Raw genomic sequence first — 10,544 nt, 5'->3', positions numbered from 1 at the left:
TGGCCACAGCCTTTTGGTATCAGAGTCGCCAAGGAAATACAAGCAGTCAAGCGCTGGATGGAAGAACAACACATTATTCACACAGAGAGGAGACAGAGCGGGGTATGGGCTCTGCTTTAGTCCTGTGCATTGGTCCCCCATGGCCAGCAGGTCCCTCCATTTGGCCTGCACACACAGCCTCTTGAGAAACAGAAGAAAGGGTCTCGCCCCCTCCCCTCAGTAGGGGGCAGATACAACAGCTGGTCAGGTGCCAGGTGATGCACATGTTTAAGCTGAACAAAGGGGTACACACTAAGTCTGATCCAGGGAAAGATATTCCCACACAAGGAGGTGAGCCCAGCACAGGCTGTGAGGACTCCTTGTCTCTTGGGAAGGAAGTGCTCCAGGCCCAAGGCCCATTTCTACCTGACAGAGTGGAGGTGGAAAGACTCCTGGCAAGAGATTGCCCTTCTCCACACTTTCCTGTTGGCATACAAACTTGGCAATGGGCGCCGAGACAAGCCATTGGAGGCCACAACAAAGAGTGTGGAGTTTAAAGTCATTAAAAGCTTGTTGTCGTTTCGTGTGTAACAGCCCCAGTGACTGGAAAACAGGTTCTGATCACACCATTGCCTTCGTGTAAGCCACCACCAACACGGCTGATTTGCTCTGTGAGGCTCAGAGACAGGACAGTGTAAGTCCAGGGCTTCATTTGGACTCCTCCCCAGGTTAGCGAGCTGTGAGATATCTTTTCCTTCCCCTGACCTGCCCCCAGTGACTAGAAAAATGGTTCTGAGCACACTATTGCACCAACAGGGCTGACTGGGTTATTTGTTGCATGAGGCTCAGAAACAGGACAGAGCACGTCCAAGGCTTCCTTTGGATTCCTTGCCAGATTAGTGAGCTGTGAGGCCTTTTTCCTTCCCCTGAGGCGCCTGGTTGCCGGGAGCAAAAAGCGATAGCCTGAAGGAACAACGTTGCCGTGACTCGGATTCGAACCGAGGTTGCTGCGGCCACAACGCAGAGTACTAACCACTATACGATCACGGCGAGCTACAGGCCAAGTGGCAATGTCTGAGCTTGCTCTAGTAATTTTGACGTCAATAGATTTCGATTATTAAGCGGATTTGTTCCCAGACAGCCACCGGGGGCTCGCGCTTTTCTTTCTTTTATGCCTGCTCTGCTTTTCCCTCCCTTCCTCCCAATCCTTATATGTGATGAGAACAATTCTCATCTCCTCCACTCCAGCCTGAGCCTCCCTGCACCAGCCTCTCTCGGGAGGTCTCTCTGTCCCGGTCCGCACCTCCTCTGCTTCTCTCCTGCCTCTCCGTATTTCTGCTTTTCACCCTTCCTCTCTCCCGCCCCGCCGACCGAAGCCGAGGTGAGCGAGAGGAGTGCAAGCAGCGCAAAGACTCGGGTGAAGGCGGTGCCAAGAACGGGAAGAGCCATCACTAGAGCCCACAGGGCGTTCTGCTTGCTTTCCTTGGGATCCACGCTGCTCAGGCCCAGGGAGTCGCGGACCCGGACGTTTCCTGGGATGCTGGGTCTGACGCCTGCGAGAGACAGTTCGCGGCGATGGCCATTCCCCTGCGCTTCCGGCTTCGGAATCACTCAATGCATAGGTTTCAACCGTAGCCAGCAAGATGCGTCTCTCCGGTTTTCCGAGGCTTTGGAGCCTGCTCAATTGTTCTACAAAAGGCAGTGGCTCCGCCTCACGTTGGATGGGCGCTTGCTCTGCATGGTAATACCAGAGCAAGAGTTGACTGTCCGTGTGTCGCAGTCCAGTGGTGTGCTTGCTTCCAAGTCTAGAGGTGGGTGGTTCGAGCCCGTTCTATGGAGCGTTTCTTGCATTTTAAAAATGCTTAAACCGCTGGTAACTTTCTTCTATCCAGCACATGCTCTCATGGAAAGGCAGAGCGACAGAGCAAGACCAACTTTATCCTCCTCTCCTCCGTGTCTCGCATACCACATGAGGACATAAATCAAGGTCCGCTAGGAGTCTGGAAACTCTCTCTCTCTCTCTCTCTCTCTCTCTCTCTGTTTTGAGACAGAGTCTCGCTCTGTTGCAAGGCTGGTGTGCAAGGCTGGTGTGCAGTGGCGCGATCTCGGCTCACTGCAACCTTCGACTCTCTGATTCAAGCAATTCTCCTACCTCAGGCTCCCGAATAGCTGGGATTATAGGCACGCGCCACCACACCCAGTATTTTAGTAGAGACGGTTTCACCCTGTTGGCCAGGGTGGTCTCCATCTCCCGACCTCGTGATCCCCCTGCCTCGGCCTCCCAAAGTGCTGGGATTACCCACCGCGCCTGGCGCGCTCTTCTCTCTCTCTCCCTTTAACTGTCATTCATTTAGCCCTTTCCATACGCTTTTGAGGTTAAATTGGTTCCGTGATTTTACAATTAACATGTAACGCTCTAGACATTCTTGTACGGACATTTTCAGCCACTGGTGTATTTCTACAGCATAGAGGTTCAATTACTATAGGAAGAGCAATTACTCTATCATAGTGTTCACACGGTTTTTATATCATTCCATCCTCTCTCCTCTGTTGGCTTATTAGCTATAACTCTTTCTTTTGTTATTTTAGTAATTGCCTTAGGGCTTAGAGCAAATCTTTTTAACTGATCACAGTCAACCTTCAAGTGATATTACACCTCGCTTTCTGGCCTTGATGCTACTGCTGACATGTACTTTACTTTTACCTATATTATAAACCCAACAACACAGTGTTACTGCTTTTGTTTAAATAGTCAAATTTTTACAAAAGAAATTTACAAAATAAAAAAATACCTTGTATAGTTACCCATTTCTGGTGTTCTTCATTTCCTCGTGTAGATCTGGATTTTCATCTGGTATCGGATTCCTTCTGCCTAGAGGACTCCTTTGACGTTTCTTGTAGTGTGGGTCAGCTGGTAGTGAATTCGTTCAGCTTTTGTACATCTCTAAATGTCCTTATTTCACTTCCAGTTTTGGGAATTTATTTTTTCTGGCATAGTATTCTAGGCTAACTTCCCCTGCCCTCAGTACCTTAAAGATGTTGCTTCTCTGCTCAAGCGCATTGCTGCTCCTGGTAGAGTCCTGCAGGAGCAGACAGGAAGCTGATGCAATCCTCATCTTTGTTTCTGTGTATGTGCAATGTCTTTTTCTTCTGGTCGGATTTGAGCAATGTTATTAAGATGTATCTAGGAGTGCTTTTCTTCATGTTTCTTGTGCTTTGGTTTCCTCAGCTCCTTGGGTCACTGGATTTATAATTTTTGTTATGATTGAGAAGTTTTCAGCTATTGTTTCTTCAGACATTGGCCGGGCACAGTGGCTCACACCTTCGGGAGGCCAAATCGGGAAGTGTTGAGTGAGGCCTGAAATTCAAGACCAGCCTAGGCAATGTACTGAGACCCCATTCCTAATAAAAATGACATAGAAAGAAAATAAACGTTTTCTTTCCTCCCTGCTCCTTCTCAGGAACTCCCATTACTCGTAAATTAGACCTCTTAAGTCTGCCCGACAGTTCACTGATAATCTTTTCACAAAAAAAAAAAATATTTTGTCTGTGAGTTTCATTTTGCATATTTTCAATTATTCATGGTTCCATGTTCCCTGATCATTTCTTCCGCAACGTCTAATCTGCTGTTAATCCCATCCAGCGAATTTCTCATCTCTGAAACTGTGGTTTTGGTGTGATATTGGCTTACTGCAACCTCTGCCTCCCGTGTTCAAGTAGTCCTCCTGCTTCAGCCTCCCAAGTAGCTGGGACTACAGCCACGTGCCACGACGCCCAGCTAAATTTTTGTATTTTGTATTTTGATTAGAGATGGGGGTATCACCATGTTAGCCAGGATCGTCTTCATCTGCTGACTTTGTGATCTACTGGACTCAAACTCCCAAAGTGATGGGATCACAGTTGTGAGCCACCACACTGGCTCCTTCCTTCCTTCCTTCCATGAAACAGGGTCTCACCCTGTAGCCCAAGCTGGACTTCAGTGGTGTAATCTTGGCTCACTGCAACCTCTGCCTCCCACGCTCCAGTGATCCTCCCACTGCAACCTCCTGAGTAACTGGGACTACAGGCACACACCACCATGCCTGGCTAATTATTCGATTTTTCTTGGTAAAGATGAGGTTTCGTCATGTTGCCCAGTCTGATCTGAAACTCCTGAGCTGAAGGGATCAGCCCACCTCGGCCTCCCAAACTGCTGGGATTACAGGCACTGTTTGTTTGCAGGGAAGAGCAGTGGGCAGATTTCAGGTAGGAGAGTAAATCAGGCATCTGTTACTCCAACATTGCCAGGAGCCGAAGGCATCTCTTTACCTGTTCTTAGTTTGACTTCAACAGGAGGTGTGCCAATTTATCTTCCAATATATTTTTCCAACTCAGTGAGAGAGCCTTTTCCTTCATGCTGTTGCCAGCACAGCAAAGTTTCCATATATCAGTCTAATGTACCAGTGAGGGGGTGGTGCCTGCCTGACTTACCTAAGCAGGAGGCACAGCAGAAAGACATGGTGGACACTGACTGCCCAGAGATACTCTCTGGCACGTGTTCCACAGCTAAACCTCCAAGATGTTTAGAAAGTCTTCCAATAATTGTAATTGTTTTCTCTGGTAATCTACCTAACTGAATCCAGAGAAAACTGGCTGGAGGGACTCTAAACTGCTTCCTGTCAAGAGGCTAATCAAACAGGAGAGGAAAGAATGGCTCCTTCTAGACATTTGTTCCTCTTCTCTTTTCTTTATGAATTGCATTCTGCTTTTGTTGAAGGCAAACGATCTACAGACTGTTCTCCCTCCTAGACAAGGGTGAATTAGCAAGCTAATAACTACCTCTGTGTTATTCCTTCCTTGATGGTGTTTGTTTTGTTTTTCTGTGAAACTCATCTCACTGGAGACAAATCTCTGGAGCCATAGGATCCTGCACCTGACCATACTTCTTATGCAGACCTGGATCCTTGGAGTTATTGGTTCCCTTTGCCTTGGTTCTTTTGTTGACTCTCTTCAGCAAAACTGAACTCTGACTTTTACACCCTAAATCTGGCTCTGGACATATAGGTCCTTTTGCTTCCTGACGCCTCTTCGACCCAGCCCTGCCTTTCCAACCTCTCCATCTGTGTCTGTCTGTCTGTCATACTCCAGGCTGCCCCTAGTATTACCCACTTTCTTCTCCTTCTCTTCAGTGTTCAGGGTTTACCTTCCTCTCTACCTACAGAGTCCCACAGGCTGAGGGGGTGCCCCCTTACAGAGAGGGGAGCTCATTCCAGAAGGTGCCCTCTAGACTTGGAATAAACCTTACAAAGAACACTCAGGTTTGAAAAGCTTTTTCTATCTTCCCATTACCCGAATTATTCAAAGGACTAAAAGTGGAAAGTCCAGTAGAATTCTTGATGTCTCTCAGAAACCTGAATTGGAACGCCTTCATTCACCAAGCATTGGGTGCTCACGAGGTGTGAAGCCTTGCTCTAGGTGAGTAGCTGCATGGTGACCAAGTCCTGCCCCACCAAGCCCACATCTGGAGGCATCAAGAAGGGACCGGGCAGTGGGAACACATCCGGCTTGTGTCGTCCCCACAAGCATTTCCCCATTCGGGCACAGGGAATGCAAGTGGTGAGCATGACAAATTAAGCATAGTGAAGGATAGGGAAGTGGGTGACTTCAGACCAAGAGGCTATGGTGGTCACGTGTGGTGGGGCGGCTTCCCATAGGGGAAGGCAGGAGGCAGTGTGGGCCGGGGAGAATGTCCTGGATCTGGCATTCCTGCATCTTGCCCCTACTCACATGGCCTGGTATCACCTCGGAAACATGACAACCACACAACTTCTGGCCTCTGTGTCACCACACCCTCAAGCATCTAGAACCTGTGCAATGGCACAAAGAAGTGAGGATACACAACCTGGGGATGGGGGCATTTAATAATGGACAGGTGTCTGAGGCAGATGTCGTCAGACTTCCAGGCACCACTTGCCTCTTTGTGGAGCAATCAGGGTAGTCATCGGCAAAAAAACTAAAGACTACTCGTCCTGTTCCACACAGAGGCGTAGTTAACCTTGTAACTATTCTTTTCTGACCTTCATTCTTCCACGTCCAGATATATGGGGTCTTTGTTGTCCATCCGCTTCAAGTTAGATGATGAAAATCCTGCCTGAAGGCTTAAGGGTTTGTTAGAAAAGTAAATGCTGTTTACAGAAGGTGCATTTTAGGCAAAAGCTCAGTTCTGGAGCTCCAGAATCTACCTATCCCAAGCCCAATATGCACCTCCTTTCTCTCCCTCCCTCCTCACCGTACCTGCCTTCGCTGATTCTTCAGGCTGCACATCTCTGAGAAGATGACAATCCCTAGCAGAAGAACAAGAGAACCTTGGACTCTTCTCTCCATGAAGCTGTAGACGTGAGCAGATAGCCTCATTCCGTGGCGGTGTGACTCTGAAGTCACTCAGGTTTTCTGTGCCTCCATTTCTGCATTGTAAAATGGGCCCAATAGGAATGCGTTTCAAAATGGGTTGTTCCAAGTTTAAATAAGACACGGAGTAAAACATTGAGCCCACGCCCTGATGCATAGTAAACACTCCAAGAGCATTAGTCATTATCACTATCATCATCACCAGTGGTCTCATCGCAGCTATTATCATTATCTACATCCATCTTTGAAATAATTGCATATCCTTTTAGGGTATGGAGGGATCGCAACCTATAACAAATCCAAACTGATGAACATTTATTATTACAAATATTGCTGCTGGGAACATATTTCTGCATTTTAATCATCACCTGTGTGTTTCTCTATCAAATCTTCACATACAATTTGGGGATGTTGCAAAACACATTCCCTGACCGGGAATCGAACCCGGGCCGCGGCGGTGAAAGCGCCGAATCCTAGCCACTAGACCACCAGGGAAACTGACGAAGAGATCAATCTCCTTGTCTAAAGAAAAAAAGAGGAGGTAAATACTAACTTTTTAAGAGTAGGAGAGCACAACTGAAAGTGGCTCTCTGTGACCCAAGCGGGCTGCAGGACTGCAGGGCTCCAAGCAATCACTGCCCAGCTGCTCAACACCTCTCACCTCTGACAGCCTGGCCGCTGCTTTGGGCTGTATTGAGGCCAGGCCACAAGGAAACTGAGCGGTGTTCCATTCTAGCCTAGCTGTAGCACAGTGTGAGGCAGAGCCAAACACTTGCTCTCTTTCTGAGCCTCAGTTTCCTTGCCACCGAAGTGCAGACTTGGCTCTCAGCGGGTTATGAGCCGAGTCCTTCTGGTTCCTGATCTCTGAACTGGCTCAAGGGGCTCTACCGATAAAGACATGTGTAAGGGGCCCCTTTCACCCCCAACTAGCTCAATTCGTAGAGCATGAAACTGAGTTGAGGGGTCTTTGGCTCGAGCTCCAGGTGCAGATTTAGGTTCGTTTTCTTTTGTTCCGCCACGCAATTCAACCGGTTCCGCAACTGAGGTCGGGGTGCGAGGAAGCCAAGTGGGCTTCACAGGAAAGACCTCCTTGGTTTCAGAGACATTGTAGCTGTCAGCTTGAAATCTTCAGAAAGAAGATTTCGGCGATAGATGAGAAGACCGGAAATTTCTGGATCTAAAGCTAACATGAAGTCCACCTCATCTGGCGCCCTCATCTCGGATCCAACTCACGGCGGGCAAACCAGGCCTGGTTCCTAGTGCTCAGCGGGGTTTCAGGTAGTAATGGAACTCCTCCCGTGCTTCTTCTGATCAAAGATGCAGCTAGGTTCCCCCATCCCACCCCTCAGGTCCACTCTCCTCCCTTGAAAAAAAAAAAGAAAAAGAAAAGGTCATTATGAAAGCTACCTTTCGTGTGTGAGGCAAACCTGCTGACCCCACTCTAGCTAAACGACCCGAGCACCGCCCCTTGAGGACACATCCACGAAAATCTTAGGCGCCGCCTTGGGCAACTGCGTATTGCTGCCTATGACGGATGAAATTCGACTGCATCTCGACATGCCCGTGGCCCCAGGAAAGTGCTGGCAAAAGGCCCCGGGAAGCACCTGCGATCCCTCAGGTAAGAAGACAGCGGATCGCAATAGGCCCGGGCTGAGGGTTCCCCGCCTGCTCCCGAAATGAAGACCCTGGAGACCCATAGCCGGGCTATGGGATCCCGATTCTTTCCGCGGGGTATCCAGTTCCAGAACTAAGCGCCGGCGTGCGGGATTCGCCCCGCTGACACTCTCCGGCTCCCAGAAGCTGCAGCAGCCGGCGGGTTTTGAGCTTCAGAGTCCCGGGCGCACAGGAGTGTGGACGCCGCCCCTCCAAGGCTGTAGATCCCGCCTCGGGGCCTTTTCCCTGGCGCCGGCAATCAGGGCTCATTCTTTCACAGGGTATCGACCCTTCTGGTCCTCCTAGCAGCCGCAGGAGCCTCCCTGCCCACCCTTCACCCAAGCCAAGGGGCCTCATCCTTGCTCTTTCCTCGCGGGCCCTCCACTTAGGGTGTCAACAGAGGTAGGTGAGGGGAGAAACCTGGATTTCTACACACACCTGGCTACAATGAGATGGCGCTACTCCCCTTCCCCTGCAGAAGCAGACTCAGAAAAAGGTAGTTAAAACAGAAGGTTTAAATAAAATCGAGAGTCTGATAACATAATACCCAAAAGTCCAAGTTTCAATTGAAAATCATTCATCATACCAAGAACCAGGAAAATCTCATACTGATTGAAAATAGACAGCAAATACACACTGGCAATATGATGAGAGAGGTGTTGGGATTGTCTGATAAAGATTTTAAAGCAAGCAAGCCTGATGAAAATGCTTTAGTAATTATGAGCACATTTGAAATCAATGGACAAATAGAAAGCCTTAGCAATTAAATACAAGATTTAAAGGAGAACCAAATGGAAATATTAGAAGTGGAAAATACAACAACCAAAATAAAAAGTCTGGCACATAAGCTGAACAGCAGAATGGATGGTGCACAGCAAATAAATCCATCCACTGCACATGAAAAAAAAAAAAGAAATTACACAATCTTAACAGGGAAAAACTAGACTGGGTAAGAAAGTGAACTGAACCTCAGGGACCTGTGAAACTACTTTAAAAGGTCTCACTTTCATGTTATTATCTATGTCTGGAAGGGGAAGAGGAAGAGGACAAGGCTGAAAACATAAAGAAATAAATGGCTAAAAGCTTCTCAGAGTTGGCAGGAGACATAAACCTACAGGTTCCAGAAGCCGTGAGAACCCCAAATGGGATAAAACCCAAACAGGTCCATGGCAAGACACATGAAAAAATATAATGTCGGAAATGAAAGACAAAGAAAATATCTTGAAAGCAACAGAGAAAGGTGACACCTTACCTAGAAAGGAAAACCAATTCTGGTGATAATGGATTTCTCATCAGAAACCATGGAAGCAGAAAGAAGTTGCCCAGTGCTTTTCAAGCCGTGAAAGAAAACAATTGTCAGCCCAGACTCCTCTCTCCAGCAGAAACATCTTTCAGGGATTAAGGGGAAGATCAAAACAGTTTCAGATTGAGAAAAGCTAAGGGAATCTCTGACCAGCAGTTCTACCCTAAAAGAAAGGCTAAAGGGACTTCTCTAGACAGAAAGGGAATGATTAAGGAAGGAACCTTGGGACATCAGAAAGAAAATAAAAAAAAAAAAAGGTAAGCAAAATAGGCCTTCCTTCTCTTGAGTTTTCTAAACTATGATTGATGGTTTCAGAAAAAATTGTAGCATTGTTCGATGTGGTTCTAACTCTCCTTAAAGAAAATGTTGGAAACAATTATAAACTGGGAGGGTAAAGAGACCTACAAGGGAGGTAACTCGTCTATCATTCACTGAAGCTGATACAACAATGATACCAGTATACTGTGTGGTCAGATATAGATGCACAGACATATCAATGTCTGTAAAAATCAAGAGGGCTATGCAAACAGATATACTCAAAAACACTATAGATAAGGCAAAACATCATTCTCAAAGATGTTCAAGTCACCACAGGAAGGTAAGGAAAAGAAAGCATGTCCAGAAAACGACACCAGAGAGAACAAACACAAAAGGAAAAATATAATGGCAGATTTAAGCCCTAACATATCAATCATCATATTAAATATCAATGGCCTAAGTACACCAATTATAAGACACAGATTGGCAGAGTAAGTTAATGGACATGACTCAACTACATCCTGGCTACAAAGAGACTACCTTCAAATATGATGATACAGGCAAGTTGAAATCAAAAGGATGGGAAAAGATATATCATGCAAACCTTAGACAAAGGAAAACAAGACTGGCTATATTAATGTCAGATATAGTATATTTCAGAACAAAGAAACTAATCAGAGACAGAGAAGGACATTAGATAATGAGGAAACAACCAATCCACCAACTCCTCCCCTGACAAAAGTCATAAATGTCTATGCAAAAACAACTGAAAATACTGAACAGGGAACTAGACAAATCCACAAATACAGCTGTATGCTTCAATGTCCCCCTTTCTCACAATTTATACAACAACCAGACAGAAAATCAACAAGAATGTAGAAGAACCCAACAGCATGATCAACCAGCAGGACTTAAATTGACAATTTTAGAACACACAACCACACCAGAATACACACTGTTATGG

The 10,544-nt window shown here is 46.9% G+C and overlaps 2 non-coding genes across 2 annotated transcripts; both read right to left on the bottom strand.

The window, feature by feature from the left end:
• Positions 1-957: 957 nt before the first annotated feature.
• On the bottom strand, positions 958-1,029 carry TRNAH-GUG. The gene has a single exon. It is a non-coding gene; the product is annotated as a tRNA-His (tRNA).
• Positions 1,030-6,789: 5,760 nt separating this feature from the next.
• TRNAE-UUC lies at positions 6,790-6,861 on the bottom strand. Its single transcript has one exon. It is a non-coding gene; the product is annotated as a tRNA-Glu (tRNA).
• Positions 6,862-10,544: the final 3,683 nt, after the last annotated feature.

Source organism: Colobus angolensis, unplaced genomic scaffold (genome assembly GCF_000951035.1).
Source record: "Colobus angolensis palliatus isolate OR3802 unplaced genomic scaffold, Cang.pa_1.0 Scaffold317, whole genome shotgun sequence".
NCBI classification, from domain to species: domain Eukaryota; kingdom Metazoa; phylum Chordata; class Mammalia; order Primates; family Cercopithecidae; genus Colobus; species Colobus angolensis.
Note: the sequence above shows the minus strand (reverse complement) of the source record. Positions and strands in the feature narration are given on the sequence as shown.